General features: G+C 41.6%; 1 protein-coding gene across 8 annotated transcripts in view; it reads right to left on the reverse strand.

The window, feature by feature from the left end:
* Positions 1-6,180, reverse strand: part of TENM1 (teneurin transmembrane protein 1) — a 1,194,370-nt gene extending 1,188,190 nt beyond the window's left edge. For 7 of the 8 annotated variants that reach the window (XM_074324280.2, XM_074324276.2, XM_088794943.1 and 4 more), the window contains exon 1: positions 5,603-6,180. The gene's annotated coding sequence lies outside the window, so the exon portion shown is untranslated. The remainder of the gene's footprint in view (positions 1-5,602) is intronic. The other variant, XM_088794942.1, reaches the window with a different exon arrangement.
* Between the last annotated feature and the right edge of the window lie 5,286 nt (positions 6,181-11,466).

Genomic DNA, 11,466 nt, shown 5'->3' on the forward strand with positions numbered 1-11,466 from the left:
CTTATCAACTGACAACTTAGTCAATTAGAATTAAAACAATCAGTATGCTTTATGGTGGCAGGTAATGAATGTGTTACAGATTTCAAAGAAATGTATTCAAATCCATTTGGTCTCTGCAATAAAAAAATTGGGGTATATATATATATAGTTTAATAAAATTGTTTTCATATCTGAAATGGAAAAATAATCAAACCTACTGGACAATTCAAACATTATTTATATTTAACTTTACTGTGATCACTATGCTCCTAAGTCTACAAAATCATAATTTGAAAGAACATATTTTTCAATGCCAATAGCTATTATGAAACTATTTTCGAGCTGTGAAAAGTCCTCATAGAATAAAAACGCTCTGTCGCATACACAAATACCAATAGAAATACACAAATCGAATCTCTATTTCTGCGAGATTTTGTTTTAAAGGCTTTAGTAGGGACGAAGAGGGTTGCAGTAATATTCTCAGGAAAATGACAGAGATGTCACGGATTTTTGCTCTGCTTAATCATTTATTGCTTGCAAATTCAATTCCCCAGCCTTTTACAGTTACTTTCAAGGACCAACAGGCTGGCATGAAATTAAATTAACAAGCAGGTTCCCATCCTGAGTTAGTGACTCCCAGCTGTCTGTCCCGTCTAGTTTCTATTGTAGTAGAAAAATTGGTGGAAAATAAGGTGCAGAAAATTGTAAGAAGCACATCAAAATCTTTAAGTTGATTTCTTCAAACTGATGAATCAATACCAGGGACAGAGGGGGGGAGATAGAATTGAAGTTAAAATTTTTAATTTACTGGCTTGTTGAAAAGCAGTGTGTTTTTGTTTTTGTAATTGCTGAGGGATGCAAGCAACATCCCTTATACATATCATAGAAGTCCAGAGATTCAGGACGGCATTTAGTTTATTAGGTATTTTATAGTAACCCAAGAGTGTTTAAAGTACTCTGCATATATTTTAAAGTGTTTTATTTTTTTATGTAAATATTAAAATTCATCACCCTATTAAATGATTCCAAAACATCCGGAGACTAAAAAATTCTCTCAACCAACCAGCTGTTTGTTTGCCTTAACGCAAACAGCTGGATGGTTGACGGAACTTTTCACTCACATATTTGGGTGGCACCTAAATATAGCCATAGAGGCCTCTCATAAGTACCCCCCAAAAAAACATATTAATCTTGACATATACCTATGATAAACAAAGATATGCAGGCTCCAAGTAAGAGCTTCATGAGGGGTGATCCACTGATAGTAAAACATTATTTAACATATTTTCCTGTGTTCACATCCCAATTAATTTTTCTACTCAGACATTAAAGTAGGGTGAGGATAGAGAGCCCAGTATTTCAGAATCATGACATCACATTGAAAACATCATCCAAGAGGCAGTGGTTAGTTGGCATATATGCATGTTTCACCATATGCTATTGTTTACCTAAAGTGGAGGCTTGGACAGGAAGTAAAATTCAGAATTTTTTTTAAGTTGTAAATTATCCAAGATTATACTTCCAGGTCTAGAAATGAATCCTGAAGTTACATAAGAACCTAACAGGCTTTATTTATCAGACTCTAAATTATTATTTTAAAAATATTAGGGATCCAACATCAACTGTAAAAACATTTACTATCTCCAATTAAAACAGTTTGCTTTGATTACAGAAATGTTAGCAGTGTAATCGATATAAATATTGTTATACAATAATTTTCAGTTTATCCATCATTTTCCAGTTTCCTCAGTCTTATTTTTCATGGTTCCAAATGTAAGCAATTTCATTGGTCTTGCTAAATTGTACCACAGTACATCTAGCAAACTACAAAACTCTATACATTACATAAATTGCTATAACAGAGTACTACGTACTGAAGAGACACCTATGGTAGGACCATCAGGGTTGTTAGGAATAATCAAAAGCTGTGTGAAACCTTTCATAGCATTCATCTGCTCAAACTAAGCACAGTTCTAGCTGGTTCTATTTGATACTTTTTCTCAGTTCTAAAAAAAAAAAAAAAAGAAAATCAATGAAAAACAGAAAGGAGTAGAAATAGTGTATTAAGCCAGGTTTCAGATTGTTTTGCCTTTTAGGGGAAGGGAAAATAGTAATCTCTGTTCAAAATAGTGATTTAATCACTACTAGAGATTCTGATTTAATACTCAGAATCTGCAGATGATTTAAAGCAGTTATTGTATATGGGAATAGTTCTGAAATTTGATTCCTTTTAATTTTTTCTAATCAGTAGCTACAGTTCCAGCTATTGATATATAATGTTAATCAGAATTGCTAAATTCTATCCCGTACAATATTCTTCATCATTTAATCTGCCTGTAGTTGTGCTAATAATACAATTCAAACCTTTTTTTTCCAAATGCTAAATGATGGGAAGCTTCCTCTTTTTTAACTATGCACAGATTACTACTTTTGAGGATAAATGAAAAGTAATTTAAAGAAACATATAATTTTAATAAAATTATTGTACATGTTTTATATGGCATTCATGTGAGATTGCTTCTAAGTAAGTGTGTGTTTGTATATGTGAGAGAGAGGGAGACAGAGAGAACAAATATGTGAGTACTATAAGAAAATTTGTTTTCGTTTTAAAAAAAAATAATCACTGAGTCAAGTATTCAAAGTACTGGTCTTCTTTTGACTTTAGGTAAGTAACGGGTAAGGAAATAAATAAACAAATAAATAAATCACTTCTTTGGGAAATATCAAGGAATCTATTAACCATAGTCTATACAAAGTACTTGATAAATATATTTAAAACTGAAAATGATGGACTTTCAGAAAAAGCAAGCTTCAAGCAAAAATCACAGGGATTCTAATTGCTATCTCTAACATGGAATGGAAAAACATATGCTAATCAATATTGAACCTTCTTACCACTTCCAAGTTTGTAAGGCTATCATGGAAAATAAACTTCCACACTAAGCTCTCTGTTTTCGGAGGCAATATATCAAAATAATATTTTGCAGTTTGACAATTTAAAGTAATATTGTACAGAATAAACTTGAACGTTTGATTGTTTTGCTTCTGCAACAATCTTTGTATTAAAGGCATCAGAAAGGTACAATGACTATAGAGGAAACTATGATCATGTCAGTGTTATTTACACATATGACAGCTGAATTGAAACACCGAGGCCTTTAGGGTATTCAGACTTTCAATTAGGCCTTTGAACGAGATGGTAGTTACATATAATCAGATTTTATTTTTTAACATACTTATATGTTTGAGTATTTGGAATCTCAATCAGTCTTACAGCACAATGATTCTACAAAGCATTCATTTCTTCAGCCCCACTGTATAGTTTGTCAAATGACATGACTGTTTTTAATTCACAACTGGGACCTAGCAATAATGGTAAGTAATTCATGTATTCAAAAAATATTCGTTTTCTACTATGTGCCTGGCATTCCTCTAGGGATAAGACTCTATTAGTTTTATTGTGCAAATGCTAACATTTCTTCTTAGAGTTGTTTTCCAGAAACACCTGTTTTTCAAAAACATGCCAGGGGACAATCCAAAAACTTTTAAATAACATTTAGAGGATGGATTCATTTTAGAAATTACAGGAACCCCTTTTCAAATGCATCTTTTGACTTTCTTTTGTTATCATTAAAAGGTTCTAATATTATTTTGGCATACTTGAAAGCTTTTAACAACCTTTAAAAAAAACTTTGCAATGGTAAATTACTTAACACATCACAAAAAACAGTCTTATGAACTTGGACAAATATGGCAAAACTGGGGTTCTGTTTTTCCAGTTACTTATTTTAAGGGTCATACTGTGCCTTATGAAAATTCATTTTCCCCATATTGCAGATATGAAAAGCAAGGGGTGGGGATGAGCAAGCAAGCAAATGCTGGGTAATCATGGAGCAGAATGTAAATCTGTGGATCTCCTTCTAATAAAAAAGTCTTTCCTTCTTGACTGTACTCTTTCTTGGCAGCACTGGTAACCATGCCCCAAATCGAAAGTCTTTGCACTAAGATGGACCAGGATATTTCAGCCGAAAGATAATAGAGCAGACATTTGCAGTGTCTTCCCCAAACAGGTTAAGAGTAAGGATTGATTCTCACAGTATAGTGTACCTGGTTTGTTAATTATAATCACAGAATCATCTAAAATTCAAGGAAGCTGTCTATGACCCTTACTTATCTCAAACGCGATCAATTAAATGCTAATCTACCAGTACCTATTAGAGTCCACTGGGGTGTTTCGTTTCCTTTTGGTTTCTAAAACCAAATGGCTACTAATTTCCGTTCTATAGCACCAGAAACTTCTTTTTGTATTTTTTCGGGTCACCTCAAATACACCTCCGGATTAACATCCCAGGGGGAAAAAACGGAAAGTTCAGGTAATCTCCTGACCAATTGCTTCATATTGGAGATGTAGTTTTTCTCCCCATATTAGCATATCTCCAGTATCAGTGATGCAGATCTGCTAAACCAGAAGCTGCCAACAGGAAGCATGAGTTGCAAACCAGACCCTGTTCCCACCCCTACTCTCCCGGTGGCGAAATGGAAGTCGAGACCGCATCTACTAGTGGAGTGAGATCGTCTTATCTCCGCAATTGTAAACAACCGGCTGCACTAGGTTTGCTGAAATGTTTAAATACACTCCTGACTGCAAACACATCCACTCACCAAGTCGTGCTAACAATCTTCCCTTCTCTACTCTAGGAAAAGCATCCTAAAACTGAATTGGCAATCCACCGGTTGTGGCGTGGAAAAGTGAGGTTACATTTCCCTAGGCATGCCGCGAGGTACCTGGCACTCCGCAGATGTGTTGGCCGCTGCTAGATTCCCAGGACCACGTCTCAGGAGGAAATGAGAAAACACGCAACCCTGCACAGCTGAGCGCGTGGTTAAAGCCAACACCGACGGTTCCCAGAGCACCGACTGCTGCGTAATGGCCATCTCTTTTGACAAAGATTGGGTTATAGGGAGGACGCAGCGGGTGGGGCCCCAGACGGCGTAGGTTAGAAAGAGGTCCTGAAGTCGCCCCCACCTTGGAACTGGGGCTCTCCGAGTGAGGTTCGAAGAGAAATTCAGAAGCAAACAGGTACTAGCCCCTAGGCATCTTCTCTCAGAGAGATAGCAGGAGCGGAACCCGAGTGGCCGAGCCCGGGGCGGACACTCCAAGTGCGAGGGATGCCAAAGGAGAGGCGCCCCCTACTCTCTGTTCGGACCAAGCCTCCCCCATCCCCAGCGTCCAGGTCCACTTGTTAGAGCGCCCGGGCTCTACTCGAGAGGCCAGGCGAGGGCCCCCCTTTCATAACCGGAGGAGGAGGTTGGCAAAAGTGTCGCCTGAGAAACCCAGCGAACCTTCGAAGGGCAGCGCCCCCAGGGCCCATTTGAACTGCGAACGAGACTGACCTCCCATCTCCCCTGGGTATTACAGAGCCCTGAGCCTGACGAAGACCGAGAGAAGGAGCGGAGGTTCTGCAACCTAAGGCAGGACTCCCAGAGCCGACACAGCCCAATGCTCAGAGCCAAGAGCCGCCATCCGCCGTCTGCAGCCCCGGGGCAAAGTTCACCCTGAGTCCTTGGGGTGGGGGCTGCGAGCCAGAGGGAAGGAGGTGGGGGCCGGGAGAAACGCACCTACCTAGTCCAGGAGCAAGTTTCAATGTCGTCCCCCGGTGCAGTCCCCCGCCCTTAACCAAGTGCTCAGCCCCGCCGGGCGCTGCGGGTTCCTGGGACTTCGGGCATCTCAGCTGTTTCCTGCCGGAAGCGACTGTTAATCCACATTACTGTTGGAGCTGCAGTTCGGGCCCCCGCATAGCTCCTCTGGCTCGCGGAGGCGGTGCTCTATGTCGGCAGCCGGCGGGGGCAGGGACCGAACCTGGCTACCACCGCACAAGCGGACGCCCGCTGACAGGAGGGTGCTTACGCCCGGGGTCGTATGTATGTGCGACAGTGTGTATAAGCGTATGTGTCCGAGAAAGAGAGTGTGCGTATGTATGCGAGCAGAAGGGGTGAGCTCAGTCCCTGGGGCACTCGGAGGTGAACTCCGGGCAAAGCCCGAACCCGCCACGCTCCGGGATGCGGGTCGTCTGCACCGCTGATGGCTGTGCTGATGCTGCTGTGGCCGCCGCCGCCGCGCTCTAAGCCTGGTTGCGGTGGTGCAAAAAATGTTTCTCCGCTACTCGAGACCAAAAAACCTACCCTGTCTACTGAGCATGCCCGGTTTGACAGATCCACAGCCTAGGGTGGTTTTTTTTTTTTTTTTTTTTTCGTGTTTTTTTTCCCCTTTTCCCCAAGACTCCAGGTTTTAGCCGCAGCTGAGATGGGGGGAGGGAGGAGGAGCAGGAGGAGGAGGGCTGAGGGAGCAGGTAGCCAGCCGAGGAAGGGAGGTCGGGGAAGATCTGGATGTGAGAGTGAAAGAAGGAAGGAGAAAGCTGGGAATGGGAGCAGAGGAAGGAATATGGATCAACAAAATTTAGATTTCGTATCACAATGAGTTCCTGGGCAGGGGACTGTCGTGACCAGCTTTTATCAGTATTTTCCCGAGGATTAGGTGGGGTGGAGGGTTCGTAGGAGCGTTTGTCATCCCCAAGATGAACCTGGGACAGTGTTCAATAGTCATGACATACACAAATGTGCGTGCACACACCACACCCACACAAAGGAGCGCGATCACTCCTGCGATGTGTAAAGCCTCAGAACTGACTTAAAAAGAATGCCAAGTCTTTTGCCAGTACAACTTTGGCAAAAGAAAGAAAAAGGCGAGGAAGAGAAATTGTTAGGGTTCCTCCTTTTCCGCTCTCCCCAGCCTTTCAGAAAAGCCAAGTTCGTGACTGCAGTGCATAAGTGATCCGCAAGCTCTCGTGTGGATCTGTGGGAGAGCACTGCCGACTGTCTACCGCTGACAGTGCGATCCCAGAGAGCCAAGGCCGGCCACATGCAGCCTCCTGGAGGCACGTCAGGTCAGCAGTGACAATGTCTCCTGGAGGGGAGGCCAGCGCTCTAGCTCCCGCCCTGCCAAGCCGCCCAGGTCCCTGGGCTCCTCAACCGGCTCCGCCCCTCACCCAGCCGGGCACGAGGGCACGTACTCCAGCGAACACCCAGCGCCGCTCCAAGCCTTGGATCCCTCCCTTCCACCCTCTTCAGCTTCCTCGAAAAAGCGGAAAAGCGGAATCTGCATGCACATGAACTCTCCTCGGGAGCCTTAGGAGTCCTAGTGGGCATGGTGAGGGCTTGGGCGCCAGGCCATAGAGGAACTCTCCAGCCGCCCACATCTGCACGCCTGGGCCAGATGTGAGACTGAAGCGTGAGGCGTAGGCCCCGGATTAGAGTTTGGCTCCCCTTCCAGTAAGGGCGGCGGCGACGCCCACAGTCGCCTTCTCCTTTCTGGCTTCCCAGCGAGAGCCAGACCGTGGGAGATACCAAGTGCTGAGCCAGGGGAGATGCACCAACTGGAGAAATCCCTGTTTCACGTCCTCGCAGACCTCCTTTCCCCCAGTGCCACCTCGGCGGTAGGCAGGTAGGGGGCACGCAGAGCAGCAAAGCGCCCCGTGAGTGTTCACGGTCCTGCTAAGCTAGTCTAGGTAAAGGAAAGACAGCGCAGTGTCGAGCCTTCTTTGAGAGGAACGTTTACTGATTGTTTTCTTGAGTGAATAAGGCAGGACGTGTGTGTATGTGGCCACGCACGTTTAAAATTTTTCTGTCAAGAGCAGGGACAGGAAAGCAAGAGGCTATCAGTCAAGATGAGAGCCCGCTAGGGGTTGCAATAAGGCACTTTTGGAGCCTTGGCTGGCGCAAATTACCGGGAAGAGTTGCTCATGGCGCGGTGGGCACGCACCAAATCTTGCAGCTGTATTCCATCCTGGGTGGTGGCAGCTGCGCGAGGATGGCTTCCGGGCTGGATGGTCTCAGCGCTGTAGTGCTGGGGAACCGGATTCGGTTTCTGAAAGAAAGGTAGTATAGTGTGACGCCAGGGGGAGATCTCGGAACCATGTGTTCCCCATTTTTATGGCTTTTGATACAGGTATTTGCAAAGAGGGAACACTGTATGCACAGCACCACACCAAGGGGAGGAAATATACCGAGCTGAGCACTCTCAGGGGAAGAATCGGAGAATCGAGCATGTTTATTCCCATTGTCCCCTTTTCAACACCGCCTTCAGCTTCCTGCAGGAATCCTTTGAATCCCTTCCGCTCACCATCACCCCACCCCCACCCCACTGCTCTGGCAACAAAGAAACAAAAGATGACAACCCGACTCGGAAGGGGGATAGCAACTGCTTCCAGAACCATCTCTCTGTTGAGCTGTTGAAAAAGCAAAGGGGTAGGAATGGCTATAAAATCTGTGTCTTGCCACCAATATGTAAACGAACCTTCTTAAAACCCATTACCGTTATCTGAAACAAAACAAAAACGCGTGTATATTTTTCTTTTATTTAGGATAAATAAAAGAAAGATTCCTCTTTAAAAACTACCCGAACCCTGAACTGTAGAGGGAAAAGGCTTTCAGGATACCTCCTCAATTTCCTCCTAACAGTTCTGGGAGGAGGAAAAAAACATCTGGTCAGTCACTTCTCCAGTGACTCGAAATACTGAAATCTAAGGAAATTCTGTAACCAACGATTCAGGAAACAGTTCCTCATTAATGAAAAGGGAATTCTGGCAGGATGGGACGTGGAGAAACCATAGCAGCCATGGAAATGGAATATAGAATTTAAAACCATGATCATCTCACTCTCACATTTGCTGTCTCTTTGTTACTCGTTTTGAAGACAGAGGGAAGAAGGGACAGCTGATGCCTAGGGATTTCATCAAAGGAAACTGAGCTGGTTTCCCGGCAATTCAGCAGCCGGTTTAATCTTTTTTTTTTTTTTTTTTAAACTCTCCTCTACTGCCTCTTCTGTATTTTCCTCACCCCTCTTACACAGCTCCCTGGAGCACTTAATTCATTTGGTTTGCACCTGTCTCCCTTTAGTTCTTTCAAAAACATTGTTCCCTTTCTAATTCCAAAGCACAGAGGGCTCTATCACTTTTCTCCTTTTCTGAAGAACTGATTTACAGCTTTTGGATGTCCACAGCCTGATTCTGTAGGTGGGTTTCCTAAAGCATTTATTCAGCTTTAGAGATTTCCCTAGACACCTTTAAGCAACAGGAAATTGCAGAATTTTCAAGTCGTTTTCTTCATGGAACCAAGATTTCTATTTCAAATGTGGATATCAGCAAGAAGGTACACCAAAGTGCTAATTTCAAAATGACCAATGTAAAGGAAAATATAGCCAATTATAATGGAGCATGCAATATGTATAGGACAGCTACCCAGTTGCCTTGATTATATTATTCAAATCATTTGCTAGGAATTTTAAAAGAGATAGGCATTTTTGTTAACAAAGACCACACACATGAGAACATACACCCTTGTATATTTATCCCCAGAATTAACGTAATTACATAAATTAAATTCAGCAAATGATCATGGAGCATCTACTGTGTTCCAGAAACTATGCCACCACTGGGAATACGTAAATAAATTGAGACTTAAAGAAGCTGAGATATTCAAAGATTTGTGAACATTTCAACAATCAAACAAGCATATACTGAGTGGCCATTACCAGGTACCTAGAACAATTCAGTCCTAGGAAACAATACTTAGATGTTTTGGCCTTGGCATTTTTAAAAGTTTGTTTAATCCATAGGTTGCAGCCTCTGCAAAGAATGCATAATGGAAAATATCACTTATTTCAATCTTGTTTGTAAGTACTCATAAGTAAAAATATAAGTACAATAATATTAGAAGACTAAAGTCAATAACAATCCCATGAAGAAAATCAATGTGAACCATCTGAAATTAAGTAGTTTTGTTCGGTTGCTTGTTTAATGGGAAGATGTTTTCAAAGGCACACTTTCAAAATATACTTCTTGAGGTGAAACATTCTTTCCTACTGCAACTGATAACAATGTCATCCAGCAATGAATGGTGCTGGCACCTTACCTTTTGGCTAAAATGACTGGAAGCTGGAAAGGTAGTTTAATTATTTTCTACCCAGTTTCCATAAACCACTGTAAAATTGCAGTCACCAGTTTGCTGCTAGAGAGTGCCCATTTCTGGCCAACTATGGGTCCCTTTGGGTGAAGGCAGCCACATTGGAGAAAGCTCACTTGAACCTGGATGTGAACAGTGGGTGGTCAGGATTCTGGATCCATCTGTTCAGAATAGAGTCAGACATGTTATTCTTCATACACCCAAGTAAGGCTCAGGAAAACAAGTGGCAGGCCAATTAAAGTCTTCTCTTTACTTATTCCTATTTGGTATTCAAATGGATCTTGTGGATATACTTTTCTGGCTAGAGTTTCAAGGAGAAGCAAAACACTTTTTTTCTTTTTAACTTTGGGCTTTAGCAAGTCACTTTGTATTTTACATAGCAAGCCCTGCTCATAGAAGTGTACATTGGGACACAATATCCCTCACTGGAAAGGCTCCATCAATGTTGCTGCACCTTAACCTCAAAACAAAATGTATCTCTAATACAGATTAATCATAACCTTCAGAAACCAAGGCTTCTCGATTGGGTGCCGTGGCAATTCATTTGTATTATTGCTATATGGGTTCAAATAATTACCTAAATTTAAAATTATAGACAGCTAAAAGAATGGCACTTTGGTCTTCATATGAAATTCACTTATATTTGATATGCATACACATAGAAATATAGTAATAACAGTAATTTGTACCATCATAAAGATAGTGTCTTCCATTGCAGATCTGAAAGCTGGCTTTATGCTAGTATTTGTGTTTTTATTGGAAATACTTTTTAAAATATTACTTTTTGGCACTTTTTAACTACCATAGTTGAAAAGGGAAAATATTGGTTTCAAAATGTATAAAGATTTCTGTTTGAGAGGTGAAATGACACTCCGGAAAAATAATTTGAAAAGAAAAAGTATAGAACAATTAGGATTGTTGTATTGGAATTTAAATGCACTTACAATTCTCTCTAACTTTGTGACCTCATCATCATAACTTTTTAAATGAATTATTGTCATGATTGACTTACAGGTAACTATTAATTTGTATTGAAATAACTAAAGCATTTAGTGCTTCTAAAATACGTGCTTAATAATCACCATAAGCAGGTTTTTATAGGCATATTAACAATTGCTATTAGATGCTAACAATTATTAGGATAAACTACCCATATATATCTTCATTCTTTCATTCATATTTTTTTCTGAAACAAAAATTTATAGAAAACCTACTATGTGCCTACTCGGGAAAGTACAGGGAAGAGAGTAGTAAAGAAAACATACCTCTGGGTGATGAACACACAATGTGAATTATAGATGATGTAATACAGAACTGTATACTTGAAATCTATGGAACTTTACTAACAATTGTCACCCCAATAAACTTTAATTAAAACAAAGAAAAAATACCTGCTCCTGCCTTTGTGGGATTACAGTCCACTGGCAGGAGACTGACATACCAATACCACAATGAGATATATAATTC

Source organism: Rhinolophus sinicus, chromosome 18 (assembly GCF_057876585.1).
Source record: "Rhinolophus sinicus isolate RSI-liver-muscle chromosome 18, RSI-T2T, whole genome shotgun sequence".
NCBI lineage: Eukaryota > Metazoa > Chordata > Mammalia > Chiroptera > Rhinolophidae > Rhinolophus > Rhinolophus sinicus.